Raw genomic sequence first — 23,966 nt, forward strand, 5'->3', positions numbered from 1 at the left:
CTAGTCGGTGTCCTTGTATTCATCTCCTATAATACAAGGAAAACCATAAGAAAAGAGCACTCATAACCTTTACCCTACGGAACGACATCAGAGTAGAAAAGAGGGAAACTCTATCGTTCGATAGTCTATCGCCCATAGATGTGTTACCACTCACATTGATGGTCAAGACTCTACTAAACGTTACTTGGTGAGACTTTTTGTTTCTTAAGACCACTTTCATAATATATACGCTGATACATATATTGTCACGACCCAAGACCACACCCTAGAAGATAGTGCCAATATCAAATCGTGGACTGACGTACTTGACCAATCAAAGGACTTGTACAAGCCCTTCTGTATCATTCATTGCATATAAACATATGAAAATTAGTGAAATATTTAAACTTTTCCCACGAATATCATAAACATATTTCATATTAAATCCATAGGAAATACAAAGTCTCTTTTCATTAAATCTTTACACTCAAGATTATTTGGGACATGACCCATAAAATCCGAATATTGAAATAATTCATTATTACAATAATGCAATGAAAGAAATAAAAGACATATATGCCCTCGAGTCAAATGAGGGCATACTTCAACTTGTTTGAATGATCATCTTATCCAAGCTTATCTCCAAAAATCACATTCACCTACGAATCACTTTAGAGATAGATAAAAGCGTGAAATAGTACAAACACATGTAGTAAGTATGACATAATGAATAAAAATAATGAAAATGGACTTTTATTAGAAATATGCATCTTTTGATTAAAACATTATATCGTAAGCATAAGAACAACATTTAACATGTTAGAATCACATAAAAAATAACTTAATAAAAATAACATTTTTATAAACATTATAGTGAAACCATGTCACTTTACAGTGCACTAACTCACTGTTACAGTGAAGTTATTTAACTTCAACTTGGATCATTTCTAGTATGTCATTCTTTCACTAAAATCTATCCTAAGACTCATTTAAGTGAAACAAACAGAGACCGCCCATACACCCTCTCTAGGCACACCTAAATGATCCTTAATACCACCTATAATGATATATACACACCTACAATACATCAACCACATAGGCATGAGATCGTCCTACCATAGGGGATTCGAAGGTTCACTTGTGTGAGTTGTAAAGTGACAGCCCATACAATCCCTTACAAACACACTTAAGAAATACCATAGATTACCTAGGATAAGATCATTCTCTCTTTATACAACAACATACAAATAATATGACATTCTCCCTTCTAGAGGTTATCAAAAGACTTACTTAAGTAAATAAACAAGATAAAGTCCATGATTAAACTCTCCAGGATTACCTAAATAATCCTTAAGACTACCTAAGTTTGGGTCATGTTTAAATAATCACCCAAGTTCCCTAACTAGATTCATTCTTAAGACTTATCTTGTAAGATACAGAGTGACCATTTCTATGCCCCCTTCACACCATAACTAGATAACCTTTAACTACTCTAGATAAATACTTCTTTATTTTAAATGATTTCTTACATTAAGTCATTACATTCATTAGTTTATTTGAGACTCATTCATCATGTAAGGACATTCAAATAATGGTCTTGTTAAGACTTAAGGACTCTCACTAAAATCTTCAAAGCCTGTTGTGCAATGTCAAGATAGCATCTTATACCACCACTTAAACTTCATAGAAATTCTCCAACACTAGTAGGTATACCATCTGATGAGAATTGGAAATTATCAGCATAGATCATGGTAGCAAAGCATGGAATCAGGAGTTGTAACCTACTCTGTTAGAGGGTGTTCTACTTGAAAATGATAGAACTTGCACACATCCCATGGAGGCACATGGTTCGAAAACATGAAGGTCTTACATTTTAAGCTAGCCTCATCCTTGAAATAGAGCCACATCCCTTACCATACTAACTCGGTGAGAGCGTTTGTCTCATAGAGTTATTTACATTGAAAAATCATACAAAAGGGTTCCATATAAAGTTCATAACCCAATAACATTCACCCTATTCCAGGGCTACCGTATAATGGAGATAAAGATAACTCATTATAACTTTCCTAAGGATGATATGATCTGATTCAACCCAATCAAACTTATGCCCATTATTCATTACAACAAGGATACAATAACGACTTTTGACTTCAAGGTTCATAATCCTACCACTAGGTTCAATGTTTCACAAAGAATCCCCTTTAACATCATTCAAGGTCAGATGTCATTAAATCATTAAAGACTAAGAAGATTTATAATCCTAATTCAAGACATAACATATTCTTTTTCATACATTTATCAACTAAGGGACACAAGTTTACCACACAAGACATAGCATACTTCTCATATAACCTTTAGCATGTCATTCTACAAGCACATACGCACAACCAACGTCATCTTTAGGTCATTCTATCCACTACTATAACATCACCAATATAACAATTATAGACTCATATAATAAATTAGGAACAGCAATGCATTATCATTAAGACTATACACATAAGGACATAATCATTGTCTAACATGATCACCTAACAAAATCAATACAAGAACACATTCTTTCACATTACTAACATGTAGCTAGAAATGATCATACTTCATATAATAACCTACACACATCATCATTATATATCAAGTAATACTAACAAGGACATGATCATCATAATACATATAGTAATGAGGATGAGGCCACATCTGTAACACTTCGAAAATTCAAGATCTGTTCTAGAGAATAACACAAGTCTAAAAAGGTTTATAAATAGATTTAAGGTCCATTTTAATTAATATAATATATTTAGGAGTTATAGAAACCAAGGCAACATGTAACGTTCATGACGTCTGGTAACTAGTTCAAGGAGGTGCTCACATGCTTTAGCCTATTTGACTAGATTTTAGGGGTGAACAATTATTAAATTTTCCAGAAGGGTGTCTTACCTCTTTTAGGGTTGATTAATAGTCAAATTTATTTTTAATACTTTTTGAGGACCAACCAAGTGCCCTAAAGAGGACCCTTTCATTTTGGGGTCAAAAGCAATGCATGTGCAGTGTGCACCCACAACGGGTGTCGACGGGGCATGTGTGGATGGATAGGGCGTCGATTCTATCCGTAGACCAACACTTATCCATTTTGGATAATTTTCCATGTTCACCAGACTCTGAACTCATCGACGAAGTGCAGAATGGCAGCGGGCAGGAGTTATCTACTCACTGACCGACTGTTTGTCGAGGTCTCGTCTGTGAGGGCATGACTATGTTGAATGTCTTTAGTTTGTTCCAATTAAATGATTAAGGAGTTAATTAGTTATCTAGGGGGTTAAGGGATGCTTAATTAATTTAATTAACACCCCATATAAATACCTCAACCCCATTAGAATAATCTAATCGATAAGAACAAAAAAACCCAAACCCTCTTCCTTCTCTATTTATTCTCTCTCTCTCTCTAGTGAATAAACTCTATTGAAGAATAAGATAGTGGAGTGTCTATGGGATTAAAATATTAATATTTTTTCATAAATTTTAATGAATTATTATTGTATGGGATTCCTTTAACATTCGGAACTCTTTCCTTAAGGGTTCCATCAAATTGATTGCTAAAATTGGGTTTTCATCCAAAACAAATTTGATATTGTGAATGATTTATATATAATTTATTTTTGATATTATTGATATATTAATATGTATTATAATATAAATATGGTATATATTAATGGATTGCTTTAGTTTGTAGAAGATGAAACTTACACCTTAACCCTAAATGATGATCGTTATATGAATTGTGTAATGTTGATCCAGTTTACATGGTTATTGGTTGAATCACTACTAGATGATGTTATTGTATATATCATGAATTAATTAGGTTTAATTATATTCCTAACATTCTAGTTCTTGAATAATTGAATTAGATTATGACTTATATCTATATCTGTTGTACTAAGCTATGAACTAGTATTTAATTATGATGTAGTGATTTATTTAACATTCTTATCATATTGATAATTGAATTATTTTCATGTTATACCATAATTGGGTTGAATAAAGGGTTGATGGTAAGACCTAGATGATTATTTATGAATGAGACTTGGTAAGTCTTGTGATCCCTATCCTTTACTTCAATTATGGTTAATTGTGATTAAGTCATGATGTTGTATAGGAGTATGCATTAGGATTGATAGGGTGGTATGATGTTGAATTAAAATGTCGTGAATTTGGATTGTGATATGTTGTTTAAGATGTAAATGTTATGAGGTTGGTATATGGCTTACTGTTTTGCCTTATTATGACGTGATATATAAATGTTCTAAAGTTACTTATATGAATTGTAATAAGGGATTATGATCATGCAATTCTTATTGAGCTATGATGATATTCATAGAAGGGTTAGACCCTATGAGATACACTAAGTTATTATGATTAATAAAGACATTAAGGACATTTGAAAACAGCTCTATCTTAGCATAGAGTGAACTAGAGTGCGGATGTCCCTTCCGACATATGGAAGGTTGAATCACAAATTTACTCTTGATATTGGAGACTACAATGCATGTAGCATAAAGAGGGTCCCAAGTATATCTCCTAGTTCTTGAACTCTGTTTCCCCTATAGGAGTACTAGCTAATGGTTCCACGTAGTTGTTATGTGCTTGTCTTGGTTCTACCTTGGCAAGTAGTCCACCTTCTTCCGTTGTGGGGTTCCATGACACTGGATTCCACAATAGCTCATGTGGTCTATGTTGGTTAGGGTAAGATGTTCCAAATGATAAAATGATATAACATAATTAACTCTAACTAAAATAACCTAAGGGGTTTAGCTTAGTGTAAGTACGAGTATGGGACTCTACCTAAACATTGCACTAGTTATCCTTGAAGAAAGTCTTAGGAGGATGATCTTATGTATCAAAATGCATATAATGGTACATGATATGTATATGATGAACTTTCACATTATTGATACTACATGTTGATTGGTGTTACTTATGAATATGTTTAATCTATGTTACTAAAGTATGATAATATGTGAAGTGGGAGGTTATCCATGATCCTAGTTGTGTTACTTGATTGAATAAGCCTATGGGACATTGCTTGTTCATGGCACTTGTTGACTTGATAGGGGTTGTGGCTAATTGAATTGCCTTGATTATGTTGAATGTACTCTTATTCATGCTTGTTGCTATAATGACTTGATGATATAGTTGGTTGACTATGTATCCAATTCTATGATATGCATGTTCACTTGTCTAGACTTAGTATTATTAGTCTTATTTATACATGCTTTGGACTTAATGAATGTGTCTAAGTGATTGGTATAGTCTTATTGATTGTGCATAAAGTTTTTCAGAGTAAATTGCATACCTTTATGAAATGTCCCTTTTCTTAACATGATTTAAAGATGTGTGCGCATATGGTCTTATACTTAGTACAAGTGGTGTACTAACCCCATTTTCTTCCTTTTCCCCCAACATTTTAGGTTCCATCGTTGAAGAAATTTTGGAGACGACTTTAACAACGACTTGGAATTCTTGATCATCAAATTTTTGTAGGTCCTCACATTACGAGGGAAATGCCAATACATAGCTATGAAGTAGTTTTAGAATTAAGACTCTTATGTTTCTTTCCTTTCATTTGAGTACTAATGATTGTATGACCTATATGTTGTATTATTGTATTAATATATGCGCTAGGACAAATTTGATATACTTTTATCTGATGGTTATGAGATATGACGACTATTTTTAGACTATGTTATATTCTATATATTTACGTGAAATAAAAGTAGAAGACTAACTAATCTTCCTATACGAAGTGTCTATGTATACTTGATGAATCCTCCTAGATTTTGTGGATCCAAGGTTGAACAATACCCCCAATAGTTCAATGATGAAATCAACAATATTCTTTATGCTATGGGGTTGACAATTAGTGAGAAGGCCGAGTTATCTACTTACCGACTTAAAGACGTGGCCCAAACATGGTATGTCGAATGCAAGATTGGACCGGTGACTTAGGAAGTGTTCAAGAAGGCTTTATTAATTGATTCTTTCCTAGGAAGAAGATAAAATATAAAGAGGTGGAGTTCATCAACCTTCATCAAGGAGGTATGAGTGTGCTTTAATACTCCTTGAAATTTACTAAATTGTCAAAATATGTTCATTCTGTGGTTTATAATCCTAGGGATGAAATAAATCATTTTGTGACAGAGGTGTCAGATGATATGCAAGAGGAGTGTCATTCAGCCATATTACATGATAATATGAACATTACTTGTCCGATGGTTCATAATCGACATATGGATGAGGCAAGGGCTAAGAAGAAGAGTAAAGATGCCAAGAGGGCAAGATTTTTTGATGGTGGTTCTTCTAAGGGTAGGCTTAAGATTCAAGACAAGCGTAGGTTCAAGAAGAGGGTTTCTAATCACGTTCCTCTCCAGTTCTCTTCGGCTAAGGATAACAAGGTGTCTAACCCTAAGCCAAAAATGGGAAGGGATACTAGGTCAACAACATAGAAGTCAACTTGTGGAATGTGTGATAAGAAGCACTATGTTGATTGTAGTAAAAAGGACGGAAAAATGTTTTGGTTGTGGTAAAAGTGGGCACAAGGTTAGGGATTTCCCAACTATGAGGGGTCAATACAAGGATAGTATGTACTCAAGTGGTTCTAATGATGCTCCGAAGAAGAATTACTTTTGTGCTCTCCACTCTAAATGTGAGCAAGAGACTTTCTTGATTTGGTGAACCGTATGTTGAAAGTCTTTTGCATTAATGTATATGCTTTAATTGATCCAGGTGCTACATTATCTTTTGTTACTCCCTTGATAGCTATGAAATTTGATATCATACCTGGCATTCTAAATTAACCTTTTATGGTGTCTATCCTGATGAATGAGTCAGTTGTGCAAAGAGGGTGTGTTGAGATTGTCCTATAATGCTTCTTAATAGAGTTACTTATGGTGAACTAGTAGAACTTTATATGTTGGATTTTGATGTCATATTGGGCATGGATTGGTTGCATGCATTCTTTGTCTCTATAGATTGTAGAACAAGGTTGGTGAAGTTTAACTTTTCAAATAAAAATGTTTTAGAGCGGAATGGGGAAAATTCTATTCCTAGGAGTATTATCATGTCTTGTCCTAAGGCTTGTAAAATGATCTCTAAAGGATGTTTATACCATATAGTAAGATACCAAGATTTAGACTCTGAAATTCATTCTATTTAGTCAGTCCCTGTAGTGAGTGAATTTCCACAGGTATTTCACTTAAACGAGAAATAGATTTTGGTATCGACATGCTACCGGATACAAATCCCATTTCAATTTCTCCATAACAGATGACTCCAGCCGAATTGAAAGAGATGAAGGATCATCTCAAATATTTACTACACAAAGGGTTCATTAGAACTAGTATTTCTCCATGGGGTGCTCTATTATTGTTTGTGAAGAAGAGAGATACTTCCCTTAGAATGTGTTTTGATTATCGCAAACTAAATAAAGTCACTATTAAGAACAAGTATCATGTCCCTTAAATTGACGACTTCTTTTATCAACTCCAAGGGGCAAGCTACTTTTCTAAGACTGACTTGAGGTGTGGGTATAACCAATATAGTGTGAGTGCTGAGGATACACTAAAGACGACATATGCAACAAGATATGATCACTATGAGTTCTTAGTAATGTCCTTTGGTCTCACTAATTCTTAAGTGACATTTATGGAACTTATTAATAGGGTGTTTCAATGTTACCTATATTCATTTGGAATTGTCTTCATTGATAACGTCTTAGTATATTAGAAAAATGAGGGTGATCACATGGACCTTTTCAGGGTGTTGTTACAAGTGCTTAAGGAGAACCAATAATTTGACATGTATAGCCAATGTAAGTTTTTGTTGAGATTGGTGGCGTTTCTTAGACATATCATACCTAGTGAGGGAGTTGAGGTTGATCCAAGGAAAGTCGAGGCTGTCAAGAATTGTCCTAGACCATTGACTCTAACCTATATAAGATGTTTTTTAGGTCAAGCGGTTTATTATCGGTGGTTTGTGAATGGATTTGCTTCAATTGCATCTTCCTTGACTATTTTGACCCGAAAGAGTTAGAAATTTGAGTGGTCTAAGGCATGTGAGAGAAGCTTCTAAATCTTGAATGATAGGCTTACTTCCACTCCGGTGTTTACTTTACCGGAGAGTACAAAGGGTTTTGTTGTCTATTGTGATGCATCCCAAGTGGGTTTATAGTGTGCTCTTATGCAACAAGGGAAAGTGGAAGCCTGTGCTTCTAGAAAACTTAAGGTGCATGAGAGGAATCATCCAACTCATGATCTTGAATTAGAGGTCATGGTATTTGCCTTGAAAATATGGATGCATTACTTGTACCATGTTCATGTTGATGTGTATAATGACCACAAGAGTCTCCAATATGTGTTTAATAAAAAGGAGTTGAATCTTCGACAATGAAGGTGGTTGGAAATTTTGAAGAATTACGACATAAGTTTTCTCTATCACTCCAGCAAGGACAATGTCGTTGTAGATGCTCTTAGTCGTATGTGTGTCTCATATAGAGGAAACCAAGATAGGCCTAGTTAAAGATTTTCTTAGGTTGGCTAGATTGGGTGTTAGGTTTGAAGATTCTCCAAATGGTGTTTTCATGATCCATCATAACTCCGAGTCATCTTTAATAGTTGAGGTGAAGTCTGAAAAATACCTTGATAAATCATTGATTGAGTTTAAGGAATTGGTTCTAAGCAAGCTTAATGAGTCATCATCCTTAGCGGGAATGGTTACTTGAGGAATGATGGAAGGTTGTGTATGCGTAAAATAGATGGTTTGAGAAACCATATTCGACAAAGATGTACCACGACCTTAGGGATGTATTTTGGTGGGAAGGTATGAAGGACATAGCAGAATTTGTTGCTAAGTGTACAAAATACCAACAAGTGAAAGCGAACATCAAAAGTCAAGTGGTTTACTTCAAGAAATCAAGGTTCCTACTTGGATGTGGGAAAATATCAATATTGATTTTCTGGTAGGTTTTCCTCGGACACAAAAACAATTTGACTCTATATGGGTGATTATTGATAGGTTGACCAAATGCACTCATTTCATTCCCGTCAAGTCTACTTATTCAGCGGAAGATTATGCAAGGATCTTCATAGGTGAGATTTTGTGTCACATGGTATTCCGGTATCCATTATATTGGATTGGGGTGCACGATTCACATCTAGGTTTTGGAGGTCATTCCAAGAAGTCTTAAGTACTAAGGGGAAGCTAAGCATCCGCTTTTCATTACCAAACAAATGGTCAAGTGGAGTGTACTATTTAAACCCTTGAAGATATGCTTAGGTCTTGTATAATTGATTTCAAGGGAAATTGGGATAAGCATTTACCTTTGGTGGAGTTTGCTTATAACAATAGCTTTCATTCATCCATATACATGGATCCTTATGAAGCCTTGTATGGTAGGAGGTGTAGGTCTCTTATTGTATTGTTTGAAGTGGATGAGTATTTAATTTTTGTCCTGATTTAATTTATAAGACTTTGGAGAAGATTCATATCATAAGGAATCGGTTGCAAACTTCCTATAGTCGGAAAAAGTCTTATGTCGATCATATGAGAAGGGAATTAGATTTTGAAGAAAGGTGATAAAGTGTGTTTGAAAACTTTTCCAATGAAAGGGGTGGTTAGATTTTGCAAGAAAGAGAAGTTGAGTCCTCGTTATGAGGGTCTCTATGAAATCTTAGAAAGGGTTGATAAGGTTGCCTATGAGTTGTGATTGCCTAGAGAATTAACTTCGGTTCATCCGGTTTTCTATGATTCTATTTTTAAGGAGTTTATAGGTGTTCCCGAATCTATTGTTCCTATTTGGGGGTCTTGGTATGAAGGATCACCTTTCTCATGTGGAGGTTCAAGTTCAAATACTTTGCAGGAAAGTAAATAAGTTAAGGAATAAAAAGGTGGCTCCGTAAAGGTGTTATGGCAGAATCACCGAGCTGAGTGTGCAACATGGGAGGCCAAAGCAGACATGAAGTCCCGTTACCTTTATCTATTTAATAAATAATTTTATTTGTTCTTTCTAAAAATGAAAATAATGAGTGAAATTTATGTTTCTTATTGTTCGTTATGTTTTGCAAAATATGCATTTTTGGTATCATTACAATGAATTACAGTGAGGTATGCTAATTATTTGAAATTTTCCTTGTTTTAGTTATGTTGTACATTTTTACATGGTAAGTCTTTATGAAATGATATGTAGAATATTGGTAAGTTGAACTTTGACATAATTGACTCATATATTCTATGTTGATCTCTTCTTGTTGTGAGAAGAATATTCCTCATAATGTAATGTTGAGTATTCTCTGTAGTTATTGGAGATTTGAATTGCCTTTTGTAAATAAAATGGTTGATTTTTTTGAAGTATTTTTGTTGGTTTGGCTTCTTGTCTTGAGTATAGTCCTTCCTTTCAAAGGATTTTAGTGTCATTCTTGGAAGAATGTTCCTAAGAACGGGATAATGTAACACTTCAAAAATCCAACATGTGTTGTAGAGCCTAATATAAGTGTAAAAAATTTTAGAAACTATTTTAAGTTTCATTTTAATGAATATAACTCATTTTGTATGTCTAGAAACTAATGTGTCCTAGAACGTCCATGACGTCCGGAAACAAGTTCATGGAGGTACTAGCGTGCCTTAGCTTATTTGACTAGCTTTTAAGGGTCGAAAATTTAAGAAATTCTAGCGAAGGGTTTGTAAATGGTATTAAGGATGATTGATGGTCGAATCACTTGGGTATGCCTCCTAAAAGACCAACCAATGGCCCTTGAGAAGGCCCCTTTCGTTTAGAGGTTAAAAGCACTACCAGGGTAGTATGCACCCACGCGGAATCAACGGAGAAAGTGTGGATTGATAGGACATCGATCCCATTCGTCGATCAACACATAGAAATTTTGCCTAATGTTCCATTTGTACCAGCCTCTTAACTCATCATCGAAGTGCAGCACGGAAGGGGGCAGGAGTCGTCGACTTACAGACAAGTTGTTGGTCGACATCTAGTCTGTGAGGGACTGACTTTGATGCACGTTTGTAGTTGGTTACAATTAATTAATTTAGGGGTTATGTCATTAGTATGTGGCAAGGGTAAGTCTAATTAAGTTAATTAACACCCTATATAAACATCCCAACCTCAATAGACTAATCTAAGCTCTCATAACTCACAATCCCAAACTCTCTTCCTTCTCTATTCTTTCTCTCTCTAGATTAAAAACCCCATTGGACACCAAGCTAGTGGAGGATTTAAGGGCTGAAAAGATCCAAGTTTCTCCATAAATCTTCATCAATTAGTAAGGTATGAGATTCCTTTCACCTCTTTCCTCAAAAGGTTTTAATAAATTGATTTCAAAAAATTTGTTTTCAAGTGTGTTTTCATCCAATACGAATTTGAGCTTGTGAATTGATTTGTTTATGATTTTTTTGAATATTATCAATATACTAACACCTTTAGTTAACTGAAAAAAAAAGATATTATTTTAAATTCTTAAAACAACTGGATCACATCAACTCAGAACAAATTTCCAGCAAATAAAATCGCAAAAACAAAGGAGAAAAATATGCAACTTCTTGCAAGGAGAACACAGACCACTAACCCATTTAATTTCATGAATAAATAAGAAATCCAATGTGAGTTTTACAGTAATAAAAAGAAAAGAAATAGCAACTTTCTTAGAATAAAATTTCTCACATTATCACAATTGTAACAACCTGCTAACATAAAACCATAAAGCATAGACGAACTTCAGAATTAAGACACATCTAAGATGCGTGAGAACTACACACATAATGGACGAAGCAACTAAAAATTGACCATGGGAGAATGAGGACTCAAATCAAGAAGGGATCCATTGAAAGCATGGTTAAAAGTGGAAATTCTCTCCTGTTGTGCAACAAATAGGGACTGGCGAGCAGATATGAGCTGACTTCCACCAACAAAGTTCTAAAACGACTCTAAATGGCTAATCCTCTTATCCGTTGTTCTTGAGAAATCTTAGCAATGGTTTCTACCTAAATCTTTAATGTTCTTTCTATTTTATCGCTCAAACTTCACCCTAAAAGAAAATTTTTACTCTATATCAAAACAAATTCTCCTCTAAAGCAAAAAAGTAAAAAAATAAATAAATTCCCCCCCTCAAGGAGAAAGAGATTATTTACAGAAGAAGATTTAGGGTTTTCTTGGGCAGGAATCTGGGGAAATTCAGATAAGAACCAAGGTAAAAAAAATCTGAATTCATTTCGAAATTCAAATCCCTCCACAGGACGAGGAAAATCTATATTTTCTTTACGAAAGATTCGTCAATTTTAAGCAAAAAAACAAAAGAAGAAAGGGACGTAGGCGGCATAGATCAATCGATCGTCCCTGCGCCTTGACATGGCGCCCATCCACGCGAGCCAAGGACGATTTCCACGGCTGTATTGACTGAGAAACAGTTGGATTTGGGAAAAACTGCTCCAACTCGTACCATCTCGAAAAGGAGACTAGTCGCATTGAAGCGCGTTGCTAATTCACGCATCAAAGGGGAGAAATGCGAACACAGGGGAGGGGTTGAGCCATGGAGGAACGCGCACCGCTGCTACGTAACGCGTGAAGAACGCGATGCTGCCTCTGGCTTCTTATCTCTAGCATCGCAGAATTCATTTTGGTGATGAGCAAAAGGGATTTGGATCGGGTTGACATAATGTTGGGCCCAAAATTGGGCTGGGGTTGAATGGATTAATTATTGGAAGAGTGGGCTGGGAAATTGGGATATTTCAATGAAGCCGTTGGGCTGAAAAATTTGGGCTGGCTGCAGTAGAAGGGATTTGGAATTGAGCTGGAGAACTGGCTGAGGATGTGGAGTGAGTTGCTGAAAAAAATTGAGAGAAAAACCCAAAATATATTTTTTGCAAAGTGTTTTTTGATAGTAGGTAAATAAAAAATGAACTGATAAAAATTAATTAACAAGCTTCTTACGTTTGACGAAATAAAGTAATCGACTTAATTAAGATGTAATTAATCCGAAAGTGTAAACTAATTTAGTAAAGTATTGAACCCAAAATAAAATCCTTTTGAGACGATTTTCAAATAATCACAAAATATACTAGTTATATACATAACTAAGTAAAATACATACTCTATCTAAAAAAGGTGATGAGATTAATTAAAATTAACTTAAAATATTTTAAACTTTATAAAATCTAATTATTTTTAAAATCGGTTAGAATTAAGAAGCTCGTTGATTGATTATTATCGTGGAGGGCCAAAATTGAGTGTCAGCAACTGTCCCTCATTTTTTTTGAATTGATACAAGAAATTCGAGGAAAATGAAGTTGACCAAACAGATTTTAACCGACCACATATATATTCTTAAAAAAAGGATTTGGCTAGGAATTCAAGAGTTATGGCCGAACCCCAAAACGAGTTTCCTGCATATCTTAGGAAATATGAGAATTCAGGTCACTTGTAGTTCAATACGCTTGAGTTAAGACATGATTTTGAAAGAATTCACAAGTCATCTCGACACCAAATTATGAAGGGATCGAAATGCTCGTGAGTAATATTCAAGAGCGAGAGTTGGAATACAGTTGAGTTTTCAACATTGAGCTTGCCTACATATCCTTAAACTCAAGGAATCAAGCTGCTTGTAGTTCAACTCAAACAGTTGAAAAGGAAATCTATTATGCTAGATAACCTTTAGTTCATGACAAGTGACAAATTAAGTCGAGTGTGAAAAGGAGGTGTGTAACCTCTTAGTCATGAATGTGGTGCTCTTTACACCCATAAATAAAAACTTACACGGACATTATAATCTTATATTTTCCATAGTTTCCATCCAATATTATAAATAGTCATAGTTCATTTTAATCTAAATCTATTTTTAAATCGTATATATCTATATCTAATTCTTGTAAATCTATTTCATACCATTCTTTATTTAATATATCTTCTATATCATGATCAAATATTTTTCCCATATAATTCTTTTTATGTCAACAATTTCTATATCTTTAACTATATATAAGATCAAAGTTTTATAGCTTTTTATTTCATCATACAATGTAATCATGTTTATTTATTTATTCAGGTTTGTTTTCAATTATTCCTTCCTATCATATCATAATTCAATTAAATTCATATTAGTTTATTTTAAACTAGAGTATCATTATCATGTTTTTAGGTCACTACTAGTATCGTACTTTAGCAGATAATTATTGCTTATCAGCGCCTCAACCTTGTGTACTCCCCTAACGGCATCCCCCGCCTACCGGTTTCCACTGTGGGATGACATAGTCTAGCAGTTTTCTCCCTGTTTCCCGTTTACTAGCAAACTAGAATTCATGATTCAAATATTTCTACTATATATTCAATAACATAAATTTAATCAATCATATATGATATTCAGGAATATATGAAATTAGTTCTGCATAATTGTTAAACAATATACCTTTGTCTCTTGATTTTCCATGCTATCTAAAATATTTGACTTGATTTCGGATTTCTCCATTTTTAACTTAGTCTATATCTTTTGTCGAGAGAGGTTTTTGAAAGGCTTTTTATTAACTTAAGCTTTTGTTTGGTCTTGCCTGCCTCTCATTTACAGTTTGGCAATCTATATATACTAAATTCTAAACCTACACATAATTGTGCCTACTGTATACTTACGACTATTTTACAAAACTTTACAAATGACCGCTATACATTGGTCTATTAAAAAGTAAAAGCTATATACAAAGGAATCTTATCTTTTTGCTTTTATCTTTGTCTACCACTTATCTTTACATAATTTCAAACTTTCTTTTTATCTTGTCTACCACCTTATGTCCTTTGTTTGTATCTGCTTTTGTCCTTGTTATCTTTATCTCTTTTTCTCCTCCATCTTTTATGATTATCTATTTTTCTTTATTCCAAATCAACATCTGGTATAACCTTATCTTCTCCATTGCATTTGAAACATCTATGATATGGATATTTGTGTCCAATAAGTTTACAATATCTAATTAATAAGTCTTCTGAGATAAATTCTTTCTTTAATGCTTGTGTTGTAGGTTGTTCCTCTGTCTTTAATAATGAAAAAATTCATCGCTGAACTTCATCCATATCTGCTCTTCTTAATTCCCTTGAGTTTGAATTTATCATAACATGATCTCTAGAGTAATAACTCCATATGGCATTTTCATTTAAATAATTATTTGCTAATTCTTGTATGATAGTTGATACACCAATTATTCTTTTACTGGCATAAAAACCTGGTATTTCTATCTTTGGTATTTCATTCTGATGTCCAATATCTTCTGGTATGATCATACCTTTTGTCAATCCTATCTTAATAACATGAATTGGAGATTTTACCTCCTCATATAATATTTCTGCTGGTGCTGTATACAACTTAATATAAAATAAGTTTCCTTTTGTAACTCTTTTATGTGTAATAAATGCTTTGTATAACTCTGGTATTCCACTAATTTCTTCTCCATCATATGTATATACTGTACTTAGTAATCCATAATTGTAACATGTCTTAACTAGATTAGCTGATTTTTTTTTGTGCTCTAAGTCTATTGTATATTTGTAATTTTTGAGTTATATAGTCTTGACTTGGATCTTTGGTTTGGTTACATCTGGGTAGAGAATTAAATAAGTTTGGATTCTATATATCTTTTCAATGTAGGTTTGTGTAATATAATTGTATCTTTTCTTTCACTCTGGTTTTGTATACTCACTGCACAGGTAGAAGTTTGTGGTTCTATGAGTATTTGTTTTGATGTAATTTGAATAAATGGTTTTACAAATAACTGGTTTAAATTTGTATTTCGTAGTTTTTCACTAACTTTTCTGCTTGTACCTGCAGCTGTATTTAAAAAAACATTATGATTTTTAGGGATTTTTCCATCGTCTCCTTTTATCTCAGGAATGTTACCGTCTTCTGATCGTCGTAGCTCCGCATTTTTATAGTCATGCTGCTGACTTATATTAGCTTTAGACTTCAGGTTATCTTCATTAGTCTTTAGCTTTTGTATCTCATTGTCCATACTATCCACTATAGTACAAAGTGTAGTAATGGCTTTAAGTCACTTTGTAATTGTATCTTCGTCTTTGTTCTTAGTCTGAGTAGCTTTGTCTTGATAACTAGTTTGCAACACCATTCTTATTAGTCTTTATCAATTCAATTGTAAATGTAAAGTTTAATATATTTAATACCAATCTTCTAATTTCTTTTATTGTTACTGAATTTTGTATTTTTCTGGTTAACCACCATTTTACTTGTGTATTATCTGTTCTCACAATAAATTTGTTATATACAATATATGGCTCAAATGCTAATAAATATTTATACACTGAAAATAATTCTTTCCTATGATCATATCTTTTGTCAATCCTATCTTAATAACTTGAATTGGAGATTTTACCTCCTCATATAATATTTGCGCTGGTGCTGTATAAAATTTAATATAAATTAAGTTTCCTTTTGCAACTCTTTTATATGTAATAAATGTTTTGTATAACTCTGGTATTCCACTGATTTTCTTCTCCGTCATATGATTATACTGTACTTAGTAATCCATAATTGTAACATGTCTTAACTAGATTAGCACTAGTTTTTGGTTGTGCTATAAGTCTATTATATCCTTATAACTTTTGAGTTATATAGTCTTGACTTTGATATTTTGTTTGGTTAGATCTCGGGTTGAGATTTAAATGAGTTTGGATTATATATATATTTTTAATGTTTGTTTGTATAATATAATTGTATCTTTTCTTTTCACTCTAATTTTGTATACTCACTACATACGTAGAAGTTTGTGGTTCTATGGGTATTTGTTTTGGTGTATTTTGAATAAATAGTTTTACAAATAACCGGTTTAAATTTGTATTTCGTGATTTTTCACTAACTTTTCTGCTTGTACCTGCAGCTGTATTTAAACAAACATTATGGATTTTAGGGAGTTTCCTATCGTCGCCTTTTATCTCAGGAATTTTACCGTCTTCCGATCGAAGTAGCTCCGCAGTTTTATAGTCATGTTGCTGACTTATATTATCTTTAGACTTCAGGTTATCTTCATTAGTCTTTAGCTTTTGTATCTCATTGTCCATACTATCCACTTTATACAAAGTGTAGTAATGGCTTTGAGTAGCTTTTCAATTGTATCTTCGTCTTTGTTCTCAGTAGTCTGAGTAGCTTTGTCTTAATAAGTAGTCTGCAACACCATTTTATTAGTCTTTATCACTTCAATTGTAAATGTAAAGTTTAATATATTTAATACCAATTTTCTAATTTCTTTCGTTGTTACTGAATCTTGTATTTTTCTTGTTAACCACCATTTTACTTGTGTATTATCTGTTCTCACAATAAATTTGTTATATACAATATATGGCTCAAATGCTAATAAACATTTATATACTGAAAATAATTCTTTCTTATTTATTTCTCATTTTATTTCGGTATTTGTATATGTGTCTCAATAATATCTACAGTGATATTTTATATTATTATCATTATATTTATATTTTAATACTACTCCATAACTTATTTCACTTGCATAAGTTTCTACTATATAAATAAATTTTTTATCTTCATTCGGAAAATATAATTTTGGTAATGTTTTACATAATAATTTTATCTTTTGTATTTGTATTTGATCTCTATTATCAAAATGATATTCTATATCTTTCTTTAGTTTTTGTTGTAATGGTTTTAAATTTTCTGCTAATTTTGGTATATATTCTCTTACTTGGTTAACCAATCCTAAAGAAGATTGTAATTTCTTTTTTGTATGTAATTGTTCATTCGAGGTTATTATTATTTGTACTATATGCGTTTGCATTTTTATTCCATTTTTATATATTTGTATTGCTAGGAATTCTATTGGTTTTTTCATTACTTCTGCTTTCTTTTTACTTAAACTTATTCCTGAGTTGTTGTATTATACGTATAAATTTTTCTAATAATCTTATGTGTTCATCTTGTGTTTTAGAATATAATAATATATTATCAATATATACTACACAATTTTCTAGTTGTTTAAAATAGTTATCCATAAAATGTTGAAATCTAACTGGTGCATTTTATATCTAAATGGTAATACATTCCATTCATAAAATCCTTGAGGTACTGTGAATGTTGTAAGTTTTTTAGATTCTTCTTCTAACTTTAAATGATAAAATCTTGTTTACAATCAAATTTAATAAAGTAATTATATACTTGTATTTGTCTTATCTTTAATATTTTATTTGATATTGGATAATTATATGTTTTAGTTTTTGCATTTAAATTTCTATAATCAATTACTATTCTACTTTTTCCTCTTTTTTGTTCACTATATTTATTAACAATAAATGCCGAACTTGTATGTTTACTATTACTTTCTTGTATATATCCATTTTTTAGTAATTCACTTATATGTATTTTAAATTCATTTAAATCATTGAAATTATATTTTAATGGTTTTTGTGTTATTATACTATTTTCATCAATCAGTTCAATTTTGGCTTCTGTTTTATGTTTTTCCCATCCTTGTAAAGGATCTTCGTTATATAATAATCCTAATTTTTCTTGGATTATTTTTACTTTATCTATGGAAAATATAATTAATTCTATTCTAGGTCTTCTTCTTTTATATTTTCTAATTTTTGTGTAATTTTTTCACTGCCTTTAATCCATTCTGTTGTTTTTCTTCTTTTGTTACCTACTCTTTTTTCTCCTATCTTTTGTTTACATGGTTTTGTGAACCACCAGTGTGTTTTTGTTATTATATGTGGATATAATTTTTCTAAAAATGGCATTCCTAATAACATATCCTTTGTTGTTTATTCAAAATTATATATTTCGTCTACAGTTAATACTTTATCACATATTTGTATTTTTATATTTTTTTTCCTTATGTAACCGTACTTCCTTCATTATTAAATTCTGTTACTACTATTGATGTTTTTTATTTTTTTCCCATTTTTCTTCTGGTAAACAATTGTATTTACATATATTAGCCTCTGCTCTAGTATCTATCATTGATGTATAATATCTATTATAATATCCTTCTATTATTATCTTCGCGAGTACATATATTTTCATATGTACTTTTTTATATTAAAGTCCTTTTTATTATGACTTTTTTACTTTGATAATTTATCGTTAGTTGTTTATCCTCTATATTATATGGTGTTACTTGTTCTAACCATTTTATTCCTAATGTTATATTTTCATTTCCTTGATATACTTTAAATTTTATTATCATTGATATACCTCCAATTATTATTTCTTGTTCTGTTGTTCCTTCAATATTTATTAATACTTTTAATAATTCTGTCACGACCCAAAACGGGTCCTGAATGGCACCCACACTTATCTCCTTAGGTGGGCGAACCAATACATCTAAACCCCAACATATACAAATAGTTCAACTATAAATAATATAAATAATGCGGAAGCTCCAAAAGATACTAAGCAACCAATTTAAATAAGTTTCTAAAGTTTAATACTTATCATCCCAAAATCTGATAGTCATCACATCAAGGACATTTAATCTCCAATACTAAATCTAAGAATATCGAATACACTAAAATAAAGAAGAAAATGGTATGTGTCCGAAAGTATAGGACATCATGTCATGACCGAGAGAATCCAACACGAGCTTGAATGGATAGCTCACCCTGTAACTTGATATGCGGGAGGCTGGCTAGAGCCGAAGGAAATCAGAAGTCATAGGTACACTCACTGCATTTCATAAAAGGAAAACAAAGAAGAAAACAAGTACGACTCAGTACGAGGCAACATGTATTGAGTAAGTATCATCGGTCAACCCAAAATAGTAACTAATATACAAAGAATAATAGTATGAACTCAACTATAGCACTTAACTTGTGATAAGCAACAAACAACATGAACAAGTGTCAATAACAATAAAGTAAGAACGTATTAAGTCAACGGTATCAACATCACACATGAGGACTCATGCCTCCAAACCAAACCATTTTGGGAGTTGAAGTCTTTGAGATTGATTATCTTCCATTAATTCAACATTTTTTTCCTTTAATATTATCGTGTCGGAACATGACACTCCGATTCCAAAATATCGTGTCGGAACGTGACACTCTGATCCAAGAATACTATATCAGAACGTGACACTTCGATCCAAGAATACCGTGTCAGAACGTGACACTCCGATCCAAAAATACCATGTCGGAATGTGACACTCCGATCCAAGAATACCGTATCGGAACGTGACACTCCGATCTAAAAAAACTGTGTCGGAACGTGACACTCCGATCCAAGAATACTGTGTCGGAACGTGACACTCCGATCCAAGAATACCGCGCCGGAACGTGACACTCCGATTCAAAAATACCGTGTCGGAACATGACACTCCGATCCAAGAATACGGTGTCGGAACGTGACACTCCGATACAATTATACTACTAATTTATCCTTTATTATCACCGCTTTCAATTAATTGTTATATTATTTTCATCAAGCCTTCTTTATTCAAGGCATCACTTCGATAGATAGGATTAGAGAATATAAATTCTACGGTCTCAGGATTTCAGACCAATCACAAACCACACAACCAAATCACACAATCACACAGTCAAGTACATAGAGAACTTCACAATATCATTCAAGGCATATCAATCACTATTAAGAGTTTACTATCAAATAGCATAAACCATAACCTACCTCCACCGAAGAATTGAAGTCAAGTAACTACTTCTCCAATGCCTTCCCTTTCCTTATTGGCTCCGAACCTTTCCAATCTATCAAGTATATATATGCACAATTTGTAAGTTAACAAGTCTATAAACACTCAGATTATTCTATATTTAGCCTAGACCCAAAAACTCACCTAATTATAAAATCAAATTCCTAAAGTTCAAACTAAGGGTAGGTCTTAGTTCCCCTAATTAACATAACTTTAATGAAATATAAATAATTTCATACACCTAATATTTAATTACTTATTTTAATATACTATACTCAATTTATAAGAGGATGATACGCAGTTTAATTCAAGATTAAGCACTGATTTCGAACCCTTGTGGCAAAACGTCTAACCCAATTTTACAACTTAGCGATTCTTCTCATCTAATACCTTCTTATTCAACCATTATTAATTTCATACTTCAATGTATAAAATTATAACATATAATAAGGTATAAAATATTTTAATGTCTTAAATTTTAAGTTACCGGTGCCAACCGAGTAGCAGTAAGCTTTTCCACATGCACATCCATACCTTAATCTTCCAATTTTTTTACACATTAATGATTAATGGCTGCCTAACTTTTTCAATCAATAATTTGTACTTAAACCTATCTCGTAGCAATTTAGCATACACCTGAACATTTATAGTTTTACAAGAACTAATATATTCTTTCCACCAATCTGCATGTTACGAATTTAAAAAGAAACTTATCGCTAAACGAATCCACGCTTAATCTTTAATGTAGCTGCAAAGGTAAGCCGTCTTTCTCACTGTTCTTCTTTTTTCCTCTTTTTTCTCTTCTACAGATTATTTGTTACCCTAATTATTATACTCATATAATTATAATAGTGATAAAAGTGACCCACTATTAATTATAATATTATTTCTTAACCATTAACTAAATAAATTAGTAAAAGTACCACACTAATTTCATAATTATAATTATGAATAGTCCAAAACACCCACCTAAATGTATCAGAAGTATTTTCTAACATAAAAATTTCTAGTGCCCAAACCGACTACACAGGTTGTTAAAAATTCGAACATGAGTGTTCCATAGTTATTATTTTATCTTTCATTACTAACTCTCTTGCAATATAGTTTTCTTCGTGTCGTGTATTTATTAGTATTAAATATTTTCTTTGCTCCATTATTATGTTATATAATAATGATGTGGTTTTATTTCTTCTTCTATTAATTTTTGTGAAATGATATTTATTCTTTTGGAATTATTTGAAGTACTCATTTTTTATGATGTTTGTGGTATATGATTATTATTTATTCTTTTTGATCTGCTTAGTTTTTCTTGTACTATCTCTAAATCTTCTTCTATGTCAATTTTATTATAACTATAGTCATTATTATCTATAACCGTAATTATTTTTTCAAAGGGATTTTCGATTTTTATTTTATTTATTTTATTCTTTGCTGTTATTTTATATTTTGTTGTTAAAACATATAAATTCTTACATATAGCTGTAAATATTTCACTTCCAGGTGCTAGTTCTATTCCTGACATTTTCCAATATAATATTAATGATTTATCTATATTTCTGTCATTAATTGCTACTAAGTAATTAGCACTTATTATAAATTTAAATTTTTGGTATATTAAGTTACCTTTTACTGCACTTATTATACTTTTTTCTATAGATTGTATAATTCTATCATCTGCTAAATATATTTCTATAGGTGTATCATTCCTTCTCTAAAACATGTTTTTATTAATATTTCAGTTCCTCCTAAATGTACACATTTAATGGGGGGTTTTTGCATTTATTTCTTGTATTTCTTTATTAATTATTCTCTTATTTATTATTGGTATTTTAGCTTTTCCTTTGATATACTTACAATCTATGATATGTTCTATTTGTCTTACTACATAATATTCTTCTTTTTGTCTTTTAAATCAATCTTTTATTTTTGGTACTTCTAATATTTTTTCTACACTTAGTTCTAATTCTTTTCCTTTTATTTATTCAAATATTCTATTATCAAATATTATTTTTTGTTCTAAAGATTCTTCATTTTGACATTCTTCTTTATTTATTATTTGTATATCTCTTTCAGTCATTTTTCATATTATATAATTCATTATCTGATTCTAATTCTATGTCATTATCTACTTCATTTTCTGATATTTCATATATACTATCTTCACTTACTAAATCATAATCGACATATTCTATTTGTGTATATTTTTCATTTTCCATAATTATTTCTTATATCCATTTCCTCTTTGGATTTTTAGGTAATTTACAATCTTTAGCTAGATGTCCTAATTTTCCACAATTATAGCAAGTACATTCCGTCAAATTTCTTTTTGGTCTAAATGGTCTTTTAGTTTTGTAATTATTTACATAATATCTCTTTCTTGGTTTTTTATATTTATATGTTGATATATTTTTTATAATTTTGATTTCTATTATACTTCTTTTTATAATATCTATGTGTACAACTAAATTGAGGTGCCATTTTATTTTTGCAACATGCTAAGTTTTTTACTTATACTTTCTCCATTTTTATATTTTCTTTACGTCACGACCCAATACGCGTCGTGAGTGGCACCCACATTTATCCTCCTATGTGAGCGAACCAACCAATCTAAACCCCAACGTTTCAAACATAATAAATAGAAAACAATGCGGAAGACTTAAAACTGATTAACAAAATCAATAATCAACATCTAAAACTCAAAACTTATCATTATCCCCAAAATCTAGAAGTCATCATCACAAGAACACCTATCATCAAATTACTAATTCTAAGAGTATCTAGAAAGCTAGAATTACTAAAAAGCTAGTCCATGCCGGAACTTCAAGGCATCAAGACATGAAGAAGAAGATCCAGTCCAAGCTAGAAGCGTTAGCTCACCCTAAAATCCGGTGTAATGAAGACTGGCTAGAGTTGCGGTTGAATTGAAGACGACGTTACGTTTGCTGCACTCCACAAATAACAAAGAAAGAAACATACAAGTAGGGGTCAGTACAAACACAAGTACTGAGTAGATATCATCGGCCAACTCAAAATAGAAAAAAATTATATAGCAGATAATATCATAAAATCAACTACAATACTCAACATGCGGCATTTACAATTACCATAACCCTTGGTCACAACACCAAGCACATCAATGAGGACTCACGCCTCCCCATCATACTCATTTGGGAATTAGGTTCATTAAATTGAGTATATAACATCTTTCAAGATTCATTATCTTTATTCCTCTTGTGTCGGTACGTGACACTCCGATCCCCTAATTCTACATGTCGGTTCGTGACACC

General features: G+C 32.0%; 2 long non-coding RNA genes across 2 annotated transcripts; one reads left to right on the forward strand and one right to left on the reverse strand.

Annotated features, from left to right (window-relative positions):
- Positions 1-399: 399 nt before the first annotated feature.
- On the reverse strand, positions 400-14,577 carry LOC104647828 (uncharacterized). Its single transcript, XR_741856.4, has 2 exons — positions 14,433-14,577; positions 400-648 (listed from the first exon to the last, which is right to left on the reverse strand). It is a non-coding gene; the product is annotated as an uncharacterized lncRNA (long non-coding RNA).
- Positions 11,156-16,209, forward strand: LOC104647827 (uncharacterized). Its single transcript, XR_741855.4, has 2 exons — positions 11,156-11,302; positions 15,837-16,209. It is a non-coding gene; the product is annotated as an uncharacterized lncRNA (long non-coding RNA).
- Positions 16,210-23,966: the final 7,757 nt, after the last annotated feature.

Source organism: Solanum lycopersicum, chromosome 6 (assembly GCF_036512215.1).
Source record: "Solanum lycopersicum chromosome 6, SLM_r2.1".
NCBI lineage: Eukaryota > Viridiplantae > Streptophyta > Magnoliopsida > Solanales > Solanaceae > Solanum > Solanum lycopersicum.